The sequence below is a fragment of the Hypanus sabinus genome, chromosome 12, assembly GCF_030144855.1.
Source record: "Hypanus sabinus isolate sHypSab1 chromosome 12, sHypSab1.hap1, whole genome shotgun sequence".
Classification (NCBI taxonomy): Eukaryota; Metazoa; Chordata; class Chondrichthyes; order Myliobatiformes; family Dasyatidae; genus Hypanus; species Hypanus sabinus.
The window spans coordinates 23,403,492-23,426,525 of record NC_082717.1 but is presented as its reverse complement, the minus strand read 5'-3'; the positions used below and the strand labels follow the sequence as shown (position 1 = coordinate 23,426,525).

The window sequence follows — 23,034 nt, the reverse complement described above, 5'->3', positions numbered from 1 at the left end:
GACTTCAGGAAGATTAGAACAAGGGAGCACAAACTGAGGGATCAGCAGTGGAGAGCATGATCAATTTCAAGTTCCTGGGAGTCAATATCTCTGCAGACTTAACCTAGAAGCAACATATCAATGCAGCTATAATGAAAGCAAGACAGTGGCTATATTTCATTAGGAGTTTGAGGAGCTTTCATTTGTCAACTAAAAACACTCAAAAACTTCTACAAATGTACCGTGCAGAGCATTCTGACTGGCTGCATCACCCTATGGTGGCGGGGGGGGGGGGGGGGGGGTGGGAGGGGGAGTGGTGCTACTGCACAAGGTGCAAGTAAAATGCAGAAACTTGTAAAACTGGTCAGCTCCATCATCCTAGGGTATCAGCCTCCCTAGGCATCTTCAAGGAGTGGTGAGCGGTGCCTTTGGAAGACAGCTTCCATCATTAAGGACCTTCACCACCCAGGACATGCCCTCTTCACACTGTTACTGTCGGGAAGGAGTACAGAGCCTGAAGGCACACACTCAGTGATTCAGGGACAGCTTCTTCCTCTCTGCCATCCGATTTCTAAACGGATGTTGAACCCATGAATACTACTTTTTATTTTTGTCATTTTGCACAACTTATTTTAACTCAACTATTTAATGGACATACGTATGTAAATCAGTTTATTTTCTCTGTAGTTATTTATCATGTATTTCATTGTAACAAATTTCACGATATTTGCTGGTGATATTAAACCTCATTTTGATTCTGATTACACAGCAAAGAACATTTAAAACGTGTTCAGCTGAGCACTTGAAGCACAGAAGTTTACAGGCCACACACTGAGTAATAGGATTAATAGATACTTTATGCTGGCACTTATCCTTATGACTTTATAACAAGAGAAAAATCTTAAATGCTTTATACGCATATCACTAATTCCTTCCTGAAGAAGTGCTTTTTGCAATTTATCCATCCACAGTTTTTGCATGTGGCTGAGAAGGCCATCACATGTATTTTTCATAACTAGTTGTCTCCTGCACTGAGGGGCAGTTGAAAGTCAACCACAACATGTGGTTATGAGGTCACATGAAGCCAGTCAAAAATAAAGGCATAAGTGAGATAGAAATCAGCATACTATAATTTGGGTGCACCCAACAAAATTCTGCAGTGAATGCATCAGTAAGGAGGTCAAAAACACTGTGGTTCAGATCTACTGTAAACTACTGCATAGGCTAAGAAAATAAAGATGCCTCAGACCCAACTGCAGTGACACCCCTCCACTCCCTCTATGGATCTTAAAAGAATCAATCGCTTTGTTCCCAAGGAAACCCTTTTTTCTCCAATTAGTTTCAATTCAATTGACTGGCTGCTCTTAAAAGAACACCAGCAATATTTCAAATATTTCAAATAGGGAACTTAAAGTGACAAAAACAAGGAGGTAGATGAGACTAGGCAAAAGACCAGGCTGGCATAGACTAGATGGACAGAAGGGCCTGCTTCTTCTTCTTCTGAGGTTTTATGGTGGTTGGCAAACAGCTTTAAGGTGCATAACCACCACCTTCTGAACTGGAGGGAGGGTCAGGATATCTAAATACTATATATTTATGCCTGTATCAAATTCTATGAAAAAGCCTTGAATTCTTCAGGAACTGCACTATAGATTTAATGCAATAATGCTGTGATCCTTTCTGCAAAATATTGTTAATGCTAAATTGTATTTTTTCAGTGATAACTTTAAAATCAACCATCCACTTTCTTGATTATATCTTAGACAAGTCCTGATTCTGTGTGCTCTATGATTCTGTGACCTTACAAAATCACAGAAGAGTGATTTTGTGCTGTAGTGCTCTGTGACATTATAAAATCAGAGATGTTGTGCATTGATTATTTTAGTAATATTGTAAATATATTGTTTGATTAAGCATTGTTGTTTGTTTAAATAATTCACTATGGGTTATTTGTAAAAGTAAGTTGTTACGCCCATGGCCCCCTCCTGTTTGAGAATCGCGGGATCGCAATTGATTCGGGTCAGGAGACCCAGGAAATGAGAGAGAGACACGCAGATTCCTCAATGTTTGGAATGTGTCCTGGGCCTCCGAGAGACAAAGCCACGGATAACGGTCATTATCTCTTGGAGGCGGAATTGTGTATTGAGTACTGTACGATTGATCGAAACCCCCAGGCAATGAACTGAGGGGGGGTTGGTTGAGGGATTGCATCACCCCAACCTGATTGACGTCTGAGACCCTGTGAGTCAGGATAAAAGAGGGTCTGTGGGAACAACCCCTTTAGACGCACCAGAAGAAACGCTAGAAATCCTGTAACAATGAAATAGCGAAAGCCAGTAGAAGGTCCACGTGCGTCCTTTTCCATTTGCCTCAGAATTGGTGGGCCTTGCCACGGAAGAACAGCTTTAGCTAAAACAAACGAGAAATCGGCTCCCACCGACTCTCGAAGGATTGACATCATAAAAGAAATGGGCAAGTTTAAACTCTCTCTTTTGACTCCAACCAAAGGCTGCAGCCTGCAGCTTGAATGAACTTGAGTGACTTTTATATTTCCATCAGACAATACATTGTCCCCTAGACAACAATAGAGCTATTTCTTATTGATTATTATTATACCCGCGCTTTTAGATTTAGTATTGACGACGTATATTATCTGTATGTTTGCATTGATATTATTTTTGTGTATTTTATCAATAAATGCTGTTAAAAATAGTACCATCAGACTTCAACGGACCTCTCTATCTTTGCTGGTAAGTGACCCAGTTATGGGGTACGTAACAAAGTGAGTTCCATTCATTATGACATTCCACTTGATACGTGCACACCTCACTTAAAGTAAAGAACAAACTAAGACTCATACCTCTCGGCTTTCTTGCTTTCCTTTGAATTAAGTTAATGTTCTGGGGTTAGAAAGCAGAACAGAGACAAGATATTTTTAGAATGCTTTAATTCCCTTCATGTAGGCAGGAAGAGAGTCAAAACCTTGCTGAAAATTTCTGTTTATGCTATTATATAACTAGTAGATAAGTACTGCAGTGTAATGAATTATTTCTAATCATGCTTTCCAAACACCAATGATAAAACACTTACTTGTTTTGTTTCTCGATCGCAAGTCAAAATGTAAGGAATTTTTGCTGCGTATTACCATCTTCTATTTACTCATTGACAAACAGTAACCTCCTGTGCTCTATTAACTCAGCTCTCTATTAATTGGTGTCTTTCAGCATTCGCCCAGGAGAAGCTGCATTGATCGATCCAAATCAATACTTAAACCTTAAACCCTCAACATTACTGTCATCAGGCTAAATTACTTCCCACCCCAGTCATTGCTTTCTGTCTTCAGGGGCTCATTACTTTCAATTATCTCAAACCATTCTGCAAAACAAGCTTGTGTGAAGTTTGAGAGATGGTAGGAGATGAAAAGAAATGGGAATATATTTAATATTAACACAAGATGCTAGAAGGGGAAATTTCAGAGGTACTTTTTAAAACTAATAAATGTGCTCATTTTCAGGCCATGAATTGAGGAATTATATGCAGCCCTTAAAGAATAATTGAACAAATTACACTCTAGTGTCATCTCAAACCTATTTTGATCTGTGCTCTTACTTTGCCGTGGTTCAGTAAGCATTTTATTTGTTACTTACTACTTATGAACTTGTAACAGATATGTCCCTTTGCTCTCCTATGTTCATAATTAAGGTTCTATATCTTGCAATTTTTATCTCAAGAATGCTGATAGTTTAAACATATGGGAGAACAGATGGGATTGATATTGGAGTGGTTTTAGCACAATGTCCTTTCACAATTAATTTGAATTTAACCAGATTGATGGAATGTTATCTAACTGAAATTTCTGACACAGAGTGAACTTGGACTGTCTCAGCCCACTTCAGCATTGAATCAGAATCAGAATCAGGTTTATTATCTCTGATGTATGTCATGAAATATAAACACAAGAACCTGCAAATGTTGCAACACACGCAAGTTGCTGGAGGAACTCAGCAGGTCAGGCTGCATCCATGGAAATGAATAAACAGTCGGCGTTTCAGGCCGAGATCCTTCATCAGGACTGGAAAGGAAGGGGGAAGATGCCAGAGTAAAAGTGTGGGGGAAAGTGGAAGTAGCTAAAAGATGAAAGTAAAGCCAGATGGGTGGGAAAGGTAAAGGGCTGGTTGAGAAGGAACTTAATAGGAAAGGAGAGTGAACCATAGAGGAAAGGAAAGGAGGAAGGGCACCAATGGGTGGTGATAGACAAGTGAGGAGAAGAACTAAGAAGCAAAAGTGGAGAACAGAAAAAGAGGGAAGAGGTGATGGAGATTTTTACTGGAAGGGAAAGCCAATGTTCATGCCATCAGGCTGGAAGCTACCGAGACAGAATATAAAGTGGTGCTCCTTCACCCTGAAAGTGGCTTCATCCTGTCAAAAGAGGAGGCTGTGGACTGGCATGTCAGAAAGGGAATGGGGATAGGAATTACACTGGTTGGCCACCAGGAAATTCTGCTCTTGGCAGATGGGGCAGAGGTGCTCGATAAAGTGATTCCCTGATTTCCATTGAGTTTCACAACGCAGAGGAGGCCTCACCAGGAGCAGCATATGCAGTAGATGACTCCAACAGGTTAGAAACTGAAGTATTGCCTCACCTGGAAGGACTGTCTGGGGCCCTGTATGGAGGCAAGGGAGGAAGTAAATGGGCAGGTGTAGCATTTTGGTCACTAGCAGGGAGAAAATGGGGGTTGGGACAAATGGACAAGGGAATCATGGAGGAAGAAATCCTCGTGGAAAGTGGAGAGATGGGGAGGGCAAAGGTAGAGATGAGATTGGTGGTAGGATCCCATTGAAGATGAGTGTAGTTGCAGAGAATGATGTGCTGCATATAAAGGTTCATGGCGTGGCAGGTGAGGACAAATGAACTCTTTCCTTGTTGAGGAGGTGGGAGCATGGGGTAAGCGCGGACATCTGGGAAACGGAGGAGATACAGGTGAGGGCAGCATCAGTGCTGGTGACATGTTGTTTTGCGACGGCAGTACAGTGCAATACATAAAATTACTGCAAGAAAAATACATATAAAAATTAAGTAAGTAATGTAAAAGAGAACTAAAGTATTTAAGTATCATTATGGGTTGGTTCATCATCCATTCAGAAATCTGACAGCAGAGAGGAAGAAGCTGTTCCTAAAACACTGAGTGTACTGTATGACTGCAGACTTCTGTACCCCCTCTCTGATGGTAGTAATGAGAAGAGAGTATGTCCTGGGCAATGGGGTATCCTTAATGATGGATGCCGTCACCTTGAGACACTGTCTTTTGAAGGTGTCCTCGATGCTGGGGAGATTAGGGCCCATATCGAAGCTGGCCGAGTTCATACTACTCTTTGTAGTTGTTATTGATCCTGTGCATACCAGGCAGTAATTCTCTCTGCCATGGGAACACTGAATACTCACACAAAGTAGCAGGTGTAGTAAAGTGTTCCGTCGACCAGAGAAACATCAGTGATGTCTCAGTTCTTATTAGCTCTTTGGAGGCATTATATATTTTTGGCTAGAACAAAGCACAATGAGTACTTAAATAAAAACAGAAAATATTGAAGCAGCATTTTCTGTTTCAAATATGATCAAATTGATGAAAAAGAAGATTAAAATGAAATCTTTAAGGTTATTAGCTGATGAATTTGAATACATTTGCTCTTTGTCAGAACCATAGCCATCAGTGGGAGTTGGGCACACTGACTTCATCTTCCAGATCTTCTAACATCCATGAATAATTTCTGCCTGTGATTAGTTTTAACACTTTACGATCATATTTTAAAACATAACTTCAATAAGTATGTTTGTACTTACTGTAATTTATGACAATATTTGGAAAATTCTCATCTAAAGCGTGTTTATTGCCTTATTATTCTCTTTTATAAATCTTCACATCCCCCAACCAGTAATAAAAGCACAGATTGTGAAATAATCATATATAGTTTTATTGCTCCCATAGTACAAAAAAAGATTTTTTTGATCTATCTGCTCATGTTTGCATTTATATTTTTGTAGCCTGGGGGAAAATACATACGCAGGACAACAGATACATTTTTGAGTCTAAAATTCTTTTATCTGTTTTTGACGTTTTATTGCAGAAAGAGGGTATCAAAATAAAAATCAACAAAATAAATTTTAAAAATCAGTTCCCGCTATTACAATCTCAACTTAACTTTGGACTATATCCTTGTTATGAATGCAATATGAAAATAACTAAATCAAAATATACAAAACACTGTAGTGGCAATTCTACAAAAAATACAAACATTGTTAGAATCCCACCAACCCTGTACTTTATACACAACATCAAAAACATGAATAAATACATCTTGTTTTATCTAAGAGATATATTCACATTTGGCACACACATGCTTAACTTCCAAACACACATAGGCTAGATTACATCACTCTGTTATGCTCACATACAGTCATGAAACAATAAAGAAAGACAAGCAAACTTTTACAATATAATATCTTATAAAAATTACTAAAAAGACTAACCTAGTAGGCTGATAAGGAATGTCACGCAATCACACAATCCAGCGCTGATCAATTTATTCATGAAAATCTAAACCATCCACATGTAAAACATGCCATATTATCGATATTCTAGATTTCCAAACAAGTACAAAATGAACTTACATGGAAATTATCAAACATTATTCACCTTTCCTCACCAAACCTGGGAAAAGCATTCAAATGTTATCCTTTCTAGAACATGCCAACTCTTCATTCTACTTCACCCAAACAAAATGACATCACCATTTTCTCTTAAAGACACAGGCAGCTGTTTTTAGCAATAAAAAATGATATTCAACAGTCACCTGGTTAAATATATCCTATTAAAGCTTCTTCTAACTCTATCCTTCATCTAAAGTTCCATGCTTTTCATCTTTCAATGCTCAATAATGGATTCTATATACTCTCTTTCAAATTTTCCTATAGCATAAAGTCCAGGATTAAATCAACACTTCGTTAAAGACATATTATTCTGAATTACCTGTTGAAATTACAGTCCTGATGTTTGATTTCAACCCAAATTACTAACAATTCCATTTTCCTCACAGATGCTGCTCAATTTGTTGTGTTCCTCAAGCAGGATGTCTGTTGGTCCAGATTTCAGCAGCTGTGATTTATTGTGTCTCATTATTGGATTTATGGTGTCTGTTTTATACTTACAATGCTTATTTTGGTGTGCCTTCCAATTCAGATATTTTTTCTGCATCTGCCTCATCAAGGCTGTTACCTGTCCTAAAGATTTCCTCAAGTCATCTTTCATACTTATTAATCTACAAAAAAAGCACTTTAGTCTGTTCAATTTTTCATGAAATGATGAAAATGTCAGTTTCTGGCAGAAACCTTATGTTAAAATCACTAATGATTATCCAGCATCCTAATTAGTCCACATCATCATATTCTAGTAGATGGGTCACTTAAAGGTGTAAGTAGACTGGATGTTTCGGGTGCGACCATAATGTGAGTGGGCCAGTGTTGGAATGACCAGGCTTTGCCTTAGGCAAGGACAGGTGAAGGCTCTAAGTTTCTAGTATTTTTTTGTTTCTCCTCCTCTGTTAATTAGTACACAACTACTGTGGTAAGAATGGATCCCGGTGTAGTGGTATGTTCTTCATGCAAGATGTGGGTACTCTGGGAGACCTCCACTCTCCCTAACTAAATCTGTATGAAGTTGATTAAGCTGCAGCTCCTTAGAGATGTGAAGGAGCTAGAGCTGCAACAGGCTGAACCTCAGCTCATACAGAAGAACCAGGAAGTGATAGATAGTAATTACAAGAAGGTAGACTCTCCTAAATTGTAGGAGGCAGCAGCCTGAATGACTGTCAAGAGAGGGAAGGGAAATGGACAGCCAGTGCAGAGTACTCCTGTGGCTGTTCCCCTCAATAATAAGTATACAATTTTTGATACTGTTGTTAGGAGGGGGGAAGCCACAGCTCAGAAGGGAAGAGGGGAGAAGAGGAGTGCAGTAGTAATAGGGGATGCCATAGTTAGAGTAGCAGAAAGGAGATTTCTTGGACATGAGTGAGACACTGGGATAGTGCCTGGGTCAGGGATGTCTCAGATCAAGTCCACAGCATTTTAAAGGCAGAGTGTGAACAGCCAGAAGATGTGGTACTATACATATTGGTACTGGAGGGCCCAGAGCGACCACTCCCCGCTGAACATCGACGGCTCCTCGGTAGAGATCGTAAAGAGCACCAAATTTCTTGGTGTTCACCTGATGGAGAATCTCACCTGGTCCCTCAACACCAGCTCCATAGCAAAGAAAGCCCAGCAGCGTCTCTACTTTTTGCGAAGGCTGAGGAAAATCCATCTCCCACCCCCCATCCTCATCACATTCTACAGGGGTTGTATTGAGAGCATCCTGAGCAGCTGCATCACTGCCTGGTTCGGAAATTGCACCATCTCGGATCGCAAGACCCTGCAGCGGATAGTGAGGTCAGCTGAGAAGATCATCAGGGTCTCTCTTCCTGCCATCACGGACATTTACACTACACACTGCACCTGCAAAGGAAACAGCATTATGAAGGACCCCATGCACCCCTCATACAATCTCTTCTTCCTCCTGCCGTCTGGGAAAAGGCTCCGAAGCATTCGGGCTCTCACGACCAGACTATGTAACAGTTTCTTCCCCCAAGCTATCAGAGTCCTCAATACCCAAAGCCTGGACTGACACCTTGCCCTACTGTCCTGTTTATTATTTATTGTAATGCCTGCACTGTTTTTGTGTACTTTATGCAGTCCTGTGTAGGTCTGTAGTCTAGTGTAGATTTCTCTGTGTTTTTTTTTACGTAGTTCAGTCTAGTTTTTGTACTGTGCAATGTAACACCATGGTCCTGAAAAACGTTGTCTCATTTTTACTATGCACTGTACCAGCAGTTATGGTCAAAATGACAATAAAAGTTGACTTGACGTGACTAAAGACATAGTTAGGAAAAGGAATGAGGTCCTGATGAGGGAACTTAGAGAGCTAAGTAGAACCTGAAAAGCAGGACCTCAAGAGTAGTAATCTCTGGATTGTGCCACCTGTGCCACACACTAGTGAGGGTAAGAATAGGATGTTTTGGCAGATTGTATGGCTGAGAAATTGGTGCAGGGAGCAGGGTTTTAGATTTCTGGGTCATTGGGGTCTCTTCTGGGGACGCTCCGACCGGAACAAAAAGGATGTGTTACACATGAAGAACAGCCAGACCGATAGCCATACAGGGAGGATTGGTAGGGGAAGGTATAAATGAATTTGGCAGGAGGGTGGGGACCTGAGCAACAGGGCTGAGGATACAGTGTATCATGAGATTATGAGAAAGGACAAGCAGACAGAGCAAAATTGCACTCAGTGGAATGAGTTGAAGTGTAACATGGGAGCAAAATCAGAAATAAAACAGGACTGAAGATGTTATATTTGAATGCACACAGTTTACAGAATAAGGCAGATACTCTTGAAGTGCAGTTAGAGATTGGTAGATAGGGCATCGCTCAGCCATGACTGTAAGAAGATCATAATTGGAAGCCTAACATCCAAGGATACACATTGTATACTGACTGACTAGCTGCAGCACAACCTGGTATGGAAACACCAATGTCCTTGAACAGAAAAAACTACAAAAAATAGTCAATACAGCCCAGTCCAGTAAAGATGAAGAAGTATTCTAAAGGGAAGACTAACAACAAAAGGTCAAAGACGGCATAAAAGCAAAAGAGTGGGCATATAATAGAGCAACAATTTGTGAGAAGTTAGAGGATTGGGAAGCTTTTAAAAAAAGCAGAAAGCAACTACATGGGCAATAAGGAGAGAAAAGATTAAATAGTCAATAATATAAAAGAGGATACAAGAAGTTTTTTCAGATATATGAAGAATAAAAGAGAGTTGAGAGTGGATATCAGAGTGCTAGAGTATGACGAAGAGATAGAAATGGGAACAAAGAAATGGCAGGCCAACTTAATCAGTATTTTGCATCAATCTTCACTGTGAAAGGCACTAGCAGTATGCAAGATATTCGGGGTTCAGAAGTGAGTGTAGTTACTATTACTAAAGACAAGATGCTTCAGAAGCTGAAAGGTTTGAAAATATATGTCACCTGGGCCAGATGGATTCACTATGGGGTTCAGAAGGAGGTAGCTGAAGAGGTTGTGGAGGCATTAGTAGTGATCTTTCAAAACTCAACTACGACTCTTCCCCAATTCTTTCACCATGCAGCTAAATAAGAGGAGTCTTGTGGTAGCCAATTAAGTTACCAACAAGCAAATCTTTGGTGCGGAAGGATACTGGGACCTCCAGGTGGAAATCCATGTATTCATTGGGAGAATGTACACACACCACACTCAGGGTCAGGACTGAAACTGAGTAGCTGGAGGTGTGAGCCACTGAGACACTCTGCTGCACTATATTATATTTGCTGGGCTTCCTGAGTCAGAGAGTGAGGCAGAGCCCTGGTGCTAGTCAGTGTATACAGTGATCCTGTTCTCTGTTACTTTACTAGGATTTCAACTGAAACCTCCAACTGAATAGGTTTGCCAGATCTTCAAAGCAGTGACACAACACATCTACTGCTGGAGAAACAAGAGGACACCGACAATCATCATTGACTTTCTATGGAGCTGCAGTACCACAGGAAAATGAATCTCAGGATTGTATATGGTGATATAGATATACTTTGAAAATAAAATTTACTATGAACTTTGAACTTTAAAGCCACATAAAATTTGCTGCTCACATTCTTTCCTTTATGACCACCGGACATAATTGATTTAAGAGGTAATGAAATAAAATGCCATAATTTTGGGATACTTGACATTCCTTTTGTTCAACAGCTTGGACTGAGAGAAAGTCAGAGCAAAAGATAACAAGTTTCATGTGAACCTTTGGGTATGAAGCTTTTACTTACTGATCTAAATTAAAGTTAGTATAAAGAAAAAAGCTTTGGTGATTGGCCAGGTAAAACAGGCATAAATTACACCTCAATGTTTTCCAGATATACCCATTGTTTTCCAGATACCAAATTTCTGTTTTTGGAAGTAATAGTTCGGCATAGCACTGACTTGGGTATGTGTGTGCTGCATAACAGCAAGTTCCCTACGGTTCAATTATATGTGACAAGCGTGAATATTTCTGATGATGGATTACTTGAATTACAAAATAGCTCAGCAAAATTCAGAAATAATAGATCATTACAGATAGTAAAGTTATTAAAAAGTAGCAAGACCAAAAGGATTTAGTCAGGGGGAAAAAGGTGACATTTATATGGTGCCTTCCAGTTACTAATTAACTCCAATGCAATTTAAAACTTTGTGAAATGCACTTAGTATAAACAGCAGTGTCGCAGTGATTCTGGGGGAGAAGTAATTTTGGACAATTTTTCCTGAAATCGTGCCTTAGTGCCACATATTCTTCTGTAAAGACTAGTCAGCGATTGGTTTTGTTTCCCATGCAGACAGTGCTATGGTTCATCTGCTCCAGAACAACAATCTTGATCTTTGAGCTCATCCCAATGTAGGTTTTGATTTCCAGGGGAGAGAGCTGTTAACAGAGGTAAAGCTGGTGACTGTAAGCTTGACCACAGCATTAAAATTAGGGTCTGCTTTCAACTGTGTGCTGTAGTTATGCACACACATGGCATAATAGCATAGTGGTTAGTGTAACACCCTTACAGTGTCGGCATTCAGCAATTGGAGTTCAATTGCAGCTGCTGTCTGTGAGAAGTTTGTACGTTTTCCCTTGACCATGTGGGTTTCCTTCAGCTGTTCTGGATTCCTCCCTCATTCCGAAGATGTATAGGTTAGGGTTAATAAGTCATGGGCATGCCAGAAGCATGATGACAATTGTGGGCTGTCCCCGATGCTTATTTAGACTGTGTTGATCGTTGATGCAAATAATGCATTTCACCGTACGTTTTGATGTACCTGTGATAAATAAATCTAATCTTTATACTGTGGTTTATGGTTTGTATGTATATGCACATTTAGGTCAACATTTTAGTATAGACTGAAACGGCTGATCAACTCAAAGCAAAACAAAGTAAGTCTCAATTCTTGTTCTTTATCATAATGTGAGTTTTGCAGAAAGTTAGTAGATGTGACTGTTGGATGAGGGCATCACATCCACTACCTGTAGTGACTTCCACTGTTGAACAGTCAGCAACACTGTCCTGCGTGTGCACAAAGAATAAACATTTGGGATTGTAGACTCATTTGGGATTACTCGGAATTAGTATATCCGAATGCTATTCATTCACTTCAATACAGTAAGCACTTAAATAGAGTCATCTACCATTAAATGCTCCAGTGAGGCATAGTCCCTTCAAAACTAGGAACTAGAGGATTATTATAAAAGTGCGGAAAAGACAGAGGTGTTGTTAGCTTTTGATAATTATTGGGTTTTGTTTACTCAATACAAAGATGATAATTCAGTACACTCAATAATGTTCCACTTCTGCATACATAATAGAAATAGCTGAACTTACTTAATGATCTCCCCAATAGCTTTATCAAGGCATTGTTCTTATTTCTGATATTATGTTTAATCATTCGATGGTCCTGTTGTGTTATGTACACATAAAAACAAATCTAGGTCAACAGTCGCAGGGGAGTTTAGATTTTTAGATTGAATTCCACCTCCATCTCCCCTAACTTGAATGATCCCCAGCACCACAGAGCTGTGGTCAGTTTGTTCACTCACTCTGCCGTCTCTTTTCTCGTCCCCTCCTGCTGTAAGAATCTCATAATTATTTTAATGTACAACAACTCTACCTTCTGAATTCCCTTACCAACTTCACCATTAGTCACATTGAATTGAATTGAATTGAATTGAATTGAATTGATTTTATTTCTTAAGTCCTTCACATACATGGCGAGTAAAAATCTTTACGCTATGTCTCTGGCTAAATGTGCAATGCGCAATTTATAGTAATTTATTATAAATAGCATGTACAACAGGGCAGTCAATATAACATAGAAATTCAATTGTATCAGCATGAATTAATCAGTCCGATGGCCTGGTGGAAGAAGCTGTCCTGGAGCATGCTGGTCTTGGCTTTTATGCTGCGGTACCATTTCCCAGTTGGTAGCAGCGGGAACAGTTTGTGATTGGGGTGACTCGGGTCCCCAGTGATCCTTCAGGCCCTTTTTACGCACCTGTCTCTCTATAAATGTCCTGAATAGTGGGAAGTTCACATCTACAGATGCACTGGGCTGTCCACATCACTCTCTGCAGAGTCCTGTGATTGAGGGAAGTTCAGTCCCTATACCAGGCAGTGATGCAGCCAGTCAGGATGCTCTCAATTGTGCCCCTGTAGGAAGTCCTTAGGATATGGAGACTCATACCAAACTTTTTCAACTCTCTGAGGTGAAAGAGGCACTGTCGTGCTTTTATCACCACACAGCCAGTATTTGAAATAAGGCCAATCAATGTAGTATCATCAGCAAATTTAATTAGCAGATTGGAGCTGTGGGTGGTAACACAGTCATGGGTATCGAAACAGTAAAGCAAGGGACTTAGGACACAGCTCTGAGGGGCACCTGTGTTGAGGGTCAGAGGGGCAGAGCTGAGGGAGCCCACTCTTACCACCTGCCGGTAATTTGACAGGAAGTCCAGGATTCAGCTGCACAAGGCAGGGTGAAGGCCAAAGTCTCTGAGCTTTTTGACAAGCCTGTAGGGAATTATGGTGTTGAACGCTGAACTGTAGTCCAAGAATAGCATTCTCACATGAGCATCCTTCTTCTCCAGATGTATAAGGATGGTGTGTAGAGTGGTGGCTGTTACGTTGTCTGTCGATCAGTTGTGTCGGTAGGCAAATTGTAGGGGTTCCAGTGTGGGTGGTAGCAAGCTGCAGATGTAGTCCTTGACCAGCCTCTCTAAGCATTTGCTTATTATTGAGGTGAGTGTGACAGGACACCCATCGTTCAGACATGTTACCTCGGTCATTTGATGTCCAGGAACAATGGTGGATGTCTTGAAGCAGGATGGCAGTCTACACTGGGGGACAGAGAGGTTAAAAATGCCTATAAACACATCTGCCAGTTGTGCTGCGCACATCCTGAGTGTCCACCCTGGGATGCCGTCCAGTCCCATGGCCTCGCGACAGTCCACTCATTGGAAAGACCTGCATACCTCAGCCTCAGAGATGCCCAAGGTGCAGGTCACTTCGACAACTCTCCTCAGGGGCTCAGTGTTGGCAACGTTGAATCGAGTGTAAAAAAAATTTAGCTCATCTGGGAGACAGGCGTCAATGTTGGAAACTCCGCTGCGTTTAGCACTGAAGTCTGCGATGGCAGCGTAAGCTCTGCGTCGCATGATAAGTGCTGCTCGCACAGAACTATTGATCCAAGCTTCCTTGTTTGGATAGACCCTGACTGATTTTTGAGTGACAACATTCTCTATGCATTTCTGGATGAAACTCGTGATCTCATCCGTGAACTTGGAGACATCCACATCACGAAAGTCATTCCAGTTGACACCATCAAAGCAGTCCTGTAGCATGGCGACCAATTGGTCCCACCAACAGTGGACGGTTTTAACTATGGCCACCTCCTGTTTCAGCTTCTGCCTGTATGTCGGCAGAAGCAAGATGGAGGAGTGATCCGACTTCCCAAATGGTGGATAAGGAAGCGTTTTGAAAGCGTTGCAGAAGGGTGAGTAGTAGTGATTGAGTATGCTATCTCTCTGTGTGCTCACCTGGATGTGTTGACAAAACTTTGGAGAGACTTTAAACTGCAACACTCTATTAAAGTTTCCAGCGACGATGAAGGCAGCCTCTGGGCGTACAGTCTCCATGGTGCTAATGGTCTCATCCAGTTCCTTGCGAGCCAGGTCAGTATCAGCCTGCAGCGGAATATACACAGTTGTGCATGAACTAGGCAGCCAGAGAAGTCTACACAGCAGAACCAGGTACTCCAGATCCAGGGAACAAAATTATTTGAGCGCATACACATTCTGAGAAGTTTCACCACATATTATTGACCATGAAGCATACCCCAGCTCCCTTACTCTTCCCAGAGAGGGTTTTACACCTGTCCTGCCAGGACAGGGAGAACACCAAGGGCTCAATGACATGATGCAGTATCTCCTCTGTCAACCAGGTCTCCACCAAGCATTCCTTTGTTTCCCGCTGACAGGCGATTCTGGTTCTCAGTTCACACAGCGACTGAATGTTACCCAGGAGTGTGCTAGGGTGCAGCATCTGATTAGCACGCTGTCTCAGCCTCACCAGGACACCTGCCCTTCTCCTTTCCCTCCAGCGCCACTTCCGAGGTAACGGCAGTGTAATAAATGAGCTTCCGATGAGTCACGGAAGCAGGGATTCCTAGTGTAGGAAAGGCGGCACGTTGTGGATAAATGCCATCTTCCCACTGTTCAGAAGAGCCAGCCTATCATATCTGATATGCTGATCAGCTTCTTGAACAAGAAATGTGAAGGAACTTGCAAAAATTAACAGTACACTATAAAGTTGGTACAAAGCTCGCAACACAGATGCTGTATTCGGCACCATTTTGAGTAATTACCCTCCCTCTGGCATTATTAAAGTTACTCTAACAAATAGTTTCTTCTTGAACGAATCAGTATGACACGAGCTAAGTAATCCTTATTATAAAGTCTTGAAATTATTTTTCACTGTTTAATATACAATTTCCCATGGGTTTTTGGTTGTTCTCTGGCTGCATTAAATCAGAAAATATTTTGGAAAGAGGCTATCATGGCAGAACTGAGTTGAGTCCATTTTATGTGAGAAAATCTGATGGAAGCCCATAGCAACACATAAATAATAGTAGAGGAACTTAGCAGGTCAGGCAGCATTGATGCTAAAGAGTAAGCAGTCAACATTTCGGACTGAGGCCCTTCATCAGGACAGAAGGGACATGACCTGAGAGGTTGACTGTTTACTTTTTTCCATAGATGCTGCCTAGCCAACTGTGTGCACTTATTTTCAATTCTCTTCTCCATTTCCACACAATATTTATTTCAAAGCAGAATTCCACAGGGATAACACATTACATTTACCATTTGATACAAGAACTCAAGCGAAATAACTTGATGGGCTACTGGACTAGTGATGGGGAATGAACATATGACATAGAACGTAGAACAGTATAGGCTCTTGAGCCCATGATGCTGTGCTGACCTTTTAACCTACTTTAAGATCAATCTGGCCTTTCCCTTCTGCATAACCCTCCATTTTCCATGTGTCTAGCAAGAGTTTATTGAAATGCTCCTAATGTATCTGCCTCTACCACCACCACTAGCAGGGCATTCCACTCAAGAGCATAATTAAATAGTCTACAAGGAGTCAGCATATAGTAAATGGGCTGAATGGCCCTTTTCTGGGACTGCACAGTGGTGAAGTTAGTAGTGCTGTTGTCTCACAGTTCCATGGACCTAGGTTCATTCCTAATCTCTGCTGCTGCCTATGTAACTGTTTATTTGTTCTCCCCGTGACCCTGGCAGGCTCCTTCAGCTATGTTGTTGTCCTCCTACATCCTAGGAATGTTCACATTGGTAAGTTGATTGGTCACACGCACCAAGTTGCCTTCAATGTACAAGTAGATGGGAGAATCTGGACCAAGTCAATGGGACTGCAGGCAGACCAAATGCAATTGGCCTAGGTTTGTGTAAGAGTGTGCTTCATGGGTCAAAGAGCCTGGTTTTATACTCATTCAACAATTATATGGTTATTGATTAACAACTGTTACTGCTGAGTTACAAGTAACATTGTGCCAGACACCCAAGTGTAGGTGTGAAATTTTTACGTGCAGTATTGTTTTGAATAATTTGTTTTGAGCATTCAAACTAGACCAATCAGGAAATTTAGCACTTAATGAACAACCCAGTTTCCAAACACAAATCAATTATTTAATGGATCCTTGCAGTCTAGATCTTAAAAGTTAACAACCTTAATAACATTGTTAATCATGAGGAAGTCTTCAATTATAGGTTTCAATTACCAGAACTCAGGCTGCAAGCTAAAAAGGCAGCACTGAGTCCATGCTATCAATTACGCATTTTACACTGATTCTACAGTAATCCCATTTTATTCTCCCCCCTTGGGAAGTTAAACCAGGGCACAACTTGTTACTCAACTTAAAAGACAGAGCTTTGGGGAACATTGTAAATCAGAGCCATAGAGCTGCAGAAGTGTAAAGTTTGCTGAAAATGGCAAAATGGGTAGACGAAAGTGGTGGTGAAGGTTTATGGCAGATTCACCTTAATCAGATAGGGCACTGGGTACAAGATTTAGGATGTCATGTTACAGCTGTGTGGTCTGTTGGTTAGATGGCATCTGGAATATTGTGTGCAGCTCCACTCACCAAGCTATAGGAAACTATAGAACTATACATAAGCTAGTGGGAGAGCAGAAATGATTCTCAAGGATGTCGCCTTGCCTGGAGAACTTGAGTTATCAGGAGAGAAAACTCAAACTAGAGGGAGCAAGAAACAGTCTGCTAGAGGACCACAGAGGGCCAAGGGAGGAGAATATGGGAGGAGAAATATTGTTAATATTTCAGTCAAACTCTACATCAAGATACTCAAACCTGCCAGCAGAAGTGGTGGAGCAGGTGCAATTACAATGCTTGAACAACATTTCAACAAAATGGAAAGGTTTAAAGAGACGTGGGCTAAATGTGCAGCTAGATATCTTGAACAAACTTGGGCAAGCTGGACCAAAGTACAAAGTACTGTACATATATGTCACCATATATACCCTTGAGATTCATTTTCTTGTAGGCAATCACAGTAATACAATAGAAATACAATAGAATCAATGAAAGACTTCACCAAACAGGGTGGACAACAACCAATGTGCAAAAAAAAATTGAAAAGCAATGAACTGTATAAGTACAAAAAGAAAGAAGATGTAATAAATTAATAAACAATAAATATCAAGAATATCAGATGAAGGGTCCTTGAAAGTGAATTCATTGGCTATGGGGACAGTTCAATGATGGGGCGAGTGAAGTTTAGTGAAGTATCCCCTCTGGTTCAAGAGGCTGATGGTTGAAGAGTAATAATTGTTCCTAAACCTGGTAGTGTGGGATTTAAGGCTCCTGTATCTTCTTCCTGATGGCAACCATGAGAAGTTAGCATCAGCTGGATAGTGGGGAGTCCTTGATGATAGATGCTACTTTCCTGCAACTGTGGTCTGTGCAGATGTGTTCAATAATGGGGAGTGCTTTACCCATGATGGACTGGGCTATATCTACTACTACTTGTAGATTTTCCCATTTAAAGGGCATTGGTGTTTCCATACCAGTCTGTGATGCCAGCTGTCAATATACTCTTCACCACACATATATAGAAGTTTGTCAGAATCTTAGATGACATGTAGAGACATTTCTTCCTAATGGCTCTAATTTCCTAATTTCCTAATTTCTTCCTAGTGTTGGACCCAGGACAGATCATCTGAAATTATAAAACTGAGGCATTTGAAGTTGCTGATCCTCTCCACCTTTGATTTCCTAATGGGAGCTGGCACATGGATCTCTAATTTCCTCCTCCTGAAGTCAATAATCATCTCCTTGATATTGCTGACATTGAGTGAGAGGTTGTTGTTATGGCAGCAATGAGCCAGATTTTCAGTTTCCCTCCTATATGCTGATTGTCAGCACTTTTGCTTGGGCCAACAACAGTGGTGTCATCAGAAAACTTAAATATGGCTTTGGACCTGTCCCCAGCCTCACAATCATAAGTATAAAGCAAGTTGTACAGGGGGGCTAAGCACACAACCTTGTGGTGCATCTATGCTGATATTGATTGTGGAGGAGATGGTGTTGCCAATCTGAACTGACTGCGGTTTGCAAGTAAGGAAATTGAGGATCCAGATGCACACGGCAGTACTGAGGCCAAGGACTTGAAGCTTATTGATTAGTTATGAGTGGATGATAGTAGTGAATGTCAATGAAGAGTCTCCTGAAGAATGGATGCTGCACAATTGAGTGAAGAACAAACGAAGTGGCGTCTACTTTTGATCTGCAGTAAGAGTAGGCAAATTTGAGAGGATCCAAGTCACCTCTCAGGCAGGAGGTGATATGCTTCGTCATCAATCTCTCAAAACAGTTCATCACTGTGGAAGTAAGTACTACTGGATGATAATCATTGAGGCAGATTACCAAATTCTTCTTGGCCATCAGTATAATTGAAGTCTACTTGAAATTTAAAGATAACAATGAACACTCCAGCCATTTGATCAGCACAGGTCTTTAGTATTTGACCACCTTCCCTGTCTGGGTTCAATGCTCTCTGTGGGTTCAATCTCCTAAAGGATGGGCTCACTTTGGCTTCAGAGACTGAAATCACAGAGTCATCAGGGGCTGTGGGAGTTTGCGAATGTGCCCCCTTTTTTTTAATTAAAAGGCATTGAGGAGTGTCGTGGAACAAAGAGATTTGGAAATACAGGTCCATAATCCATTGAAAGTGGTGTCACAGGTAGATTGGGTTTTAAAGAAAGCCTTTGGCACATTGGCCTTCATAAATGGATGTATTGAGTACAGAAGATGGGATGTTATGTTGAATTTGCATAAGGCCTGATTTGGAGTATTGTGTGCCTACCTACAGGAAAGATACAAACAAGGAAAGGGTACAGAGAAAACTTACAAGGATATTGCTGGGTCTGGAGAACTTGAGTTTAAGGAAAGACTGAACAGGTTAGGACTATATTCTTCAGAATGTAGAAGACTGAGGACAGATTTAATAAAGGTAAACAAAATTATGAAGGGTATAGATAGGGACTAGAACTGGAGGTCATGAGTTAAGGGTAAAAGAAGAGAAATTTAAGGGGAACATGAAGGGAAACTTCTTTACTCAGAGGGTGGTGAGAGTGTAGAATGAGCTGCCAGGACAAGTGGTGAATGCAAGCTCAATTTCAACATTTAAGAGAAGTTTGGATAGGTACATGGATGGTAGGGATGTGGAGGGCCAGTGCAGATCAATGAGAATAGGCAGTTTTAAATGGTTTTTTAAATGAGCTGAAGGGCCTGTTTCTGTGTTGTACTTCTCTATGACTTGATTATCTGCTGCTGCAAAACAACATAATTCACAACCTATATGTCAGAGATAATAAACCTGATTCTGATTCTGACTTAATTTCTTTATTGTTGTTCAGCAACTCTGTGGTAGCCAGCAATCAATTGCTAACAGTGGAAAGTGCATTTAAACATTAAAGTATATTCTGAAAAAAAAATTCACCTGTCTTGTTTGTCTACATCACCTGCAACTTGCTTACCAGAGGGTCGTGCAGCATGGAGGCAGGTCCTCCAGTCCAGCAAGTCTGTGGTAACCATTCCATTTTTCAGCACTTAAGCTATAGCCTTCCCTATCACAACATTTGTATTCAGCAGTATGCAACTCTTGTTCAAACACTATAGTCTTTTTTACCTTTCATCTGTCTCCATTAACTTGCTAAAAATTAAATCATTCCATGTTATTCACTCAGCAGACTATTCTTTCTTAAGTAATCTGAAAGGTTTAAGTGATGGCTGACAGAAGCACCATCTGTATTTACTTTGCCTGAAGGTTGCTACATATGCTGAAGGGCTGTGATCCAAGTCAGCAACTGTTACAGCGATGTTTATATTTCCTAAAGCCCTAGAGCCTTACTTAGTGATGCCTAACTACATCTTGTTAGCAGGTGTTTGCCAAGCATTAGAGAACTTGGTTTAAGAGAGCAATTAGTGTAGCATTTAAAAGAAAACTTACATTCTATCTGTTGACAACAACTGCTTCAATAACTTGTTGTTATCATGTCTTAAATGGCTGATTAGCTCTTTCCCACCATAGACAGCTTAGTTAACATACAGTACCATTTAAATTATTAAACCATACTGTTCACATGCTCTGTAACTCCCATTAAGGGAACTTACTCTTACTAAAATCAACTTAAATTTATATACTGCATTTACATAGTAACTGTAACTGTAAACATATCAAACCAACTTAAAAAATGTTAGAATGGATGACCAAATAGTTGATCAAGGACATTTAGATCACTTTGTTTTAATGACCAGCAAAGTAGGAGAAAGAGATGCAGCAAGGTTTAGTGAATGGATCCCACTGCTGAGGAGACTAAGCATTAGTGGTGTTGAGTACGATTGAGACATCTCAATGTCAGGCCTGCACAGGTAGGAACTCCTATTCTCCACCCAGCAAACAGGAGTCACCTGCCACTCATTTCCATCTCATCACCGGCAGCCTATTTGAACCCAGCTCTCATCCACAGTCCTCTTTCACCCATCAAACCAGCCAGCCTTAACCAGTTGCTCCGAGCCTTCAGTTATCTTGTTACCATGCCAGGCTGTGTATCCATTCTCTCTAGTTTTGAGGTCCCTAAAGGCTTATTATTTTGCAGTTTATTATTAAAGTGATCACTCACTGTTACGTTGTCCCTGCTGCTCTGTGTTTGGTTCCAGACACCTCTACATTTCCTGACACCACGAGGAATGTAGGATGGTTATATGTCTGTAGGGGCAAGATAGTGAAACAGAATCAGCGTCAAGTTTTTTTCAATGACATGCAGTATGTTGTGAAATGTGTTATTTTGTGAGTGTTTCTGTACAGTATGCAATATTTTTTAAAAATTACTGTAAGTGTCACAGTGTGCACTGGCGAAGACTGAACCCAAGTGCAGAGGAAAAACAGACTCCTGTGTGAAGACAACAACCAGAGTTTAATCATAAGAGTTCTGGCAAATTTCAGTGGCTCAGCAAAATGACTCCATAACATGTAATATTCTCATACTAGGACCTGTGGTAAGCACTAATCAGGAGTCCGCTTAAATAATCACAGAAAGCAACCCATGACTGTTATAATTAACTTAACAAAATTCAACAGAACGCAAAAGGGATTAATGTCTCTTGTTAAAACAACAAATAACAAATTCAGGTGTTCTGGAAACCTCAGTGCCCAACGCTCCCTAGCTCCCCACACTGATCAGAGGAGCTCATAACTTTGTCCTCCTTTCTATGGCCAGCACCTGACAGCCCAATGAGACCTGGGGAACTCGAGGCAGACCTAGAGAAGTCTAGACAGACATGGGGAACTTAAGACGTTGAATAAACCTAAGAAACATGGAATATATCTTGTAAACCAATAGCCCTCAGAAACCCGGAGGGCCACGGGAGATGACATTGAAAACCTTAGAAAAAGCCTTTAATGTAGACTAGGGAAGCTCAGAATGTGAACTTGGAACACAGATCAGAGAACCATGGAACGTAGACCAGCAACACTCAGAAGCCAACTGATGTTAAGATGACACTACACAACCTCCATTGGGTCCATTGTATTGTGAGTCCTTTTGTCACAGTGTGCACTGGCAATGATTGAACACAAGTGCAGAGGAAATACAGACTACCTTGTGGAGATGGTGACTGGAGTTTATTCACAAGAGTTCCAACAAAACATCTGTTGCTCAGCAAAGCAAAACCGAGAGACGTATCATTCTCAAAACTAGGACCCTGGAATAAGCGTTAATCAAGAGTCTGCTTAAATAATCACAGAATGTGGAAAACCTGTGCAAGTGAAATTAGCAACATGAGTAAACAGGAAGCACAAAAGGGATTAATGACTCTCATTAAAACAACAATTAACACATTTAGGTGCTCGAGAAACCAAGGATCTGACACTCTCCAGCACCCTGCACAGGCCAGAGGTGCTCATAAAAATAAGTTACAATAAAAAACAAAATAATTACATACTGCAAAAGAGGTCATGTTCATGAAGTCAGGAACCATTTAGAGATCCAATGGAAGAGGGTAAGAAGTTGTTGCTGAAATACTAAGTGAGTATTATCAATCTCCTGTACCTTCTTCCTGTGTGATGAATATTCAAAGTCTTTGGGTCAGGGAGTCTTGATTTTGCCAAGGTCCATTTTCTAAAAACAGCAGCTGTCACTTATAAAAGTCAAAGTGTTGTTTTTTAATAAGTTAAACTTCCAACTAAGTGGAGTTTGCTAGGTGTGTTCAGGAAGGTTTCCTAATGCAATATGTAGATAAGCCAACTAGAGCAGATGCTGTACTTGATCTGGTATTGAGACATG

At 40.8% G+C, this 23,034-nt stretch overlaps 2 long non-coding RNA genes across 2 annotated transcripts in view; both read right to left on the bottom strand.

Moving 5' to 3' along the window:
- Positions 1–3,125, bottom strand: part of LOC132402458 (uncharacterized) — a 55,890-nt gene extending 52,765 nt beyond the window's left edge. Inside the window, exon 1 of the long non-coding RNA XR_009514904.1 lies at positions 3,070–3,125. This is a non-coding gene — a long non-coding RNA (uncharacterized LOC132402458). The remainder of the gene's footprint in view (positions 1–3,069) is intronic.
- An 11,495-nt stretch (positions 3,126–14,620) lies between these two features.
- Positions 14,621–22,791, bottom strand: LOC132402459 (uncharacterized). Its single transcript, XR_009514906.1, has 3 exons — positions 22,694–22,791; positions 21,373–21,458; positions 14,621–14,834 (listed from the first exon to the last, which is right to left on the bottom strand). It is a non-coding gene; the product is annotated as an uncharacterized LOC132402459 (long non-coding RNA).
- Positions 22,792–23,034: the final 243 nt, after the last annotated feature.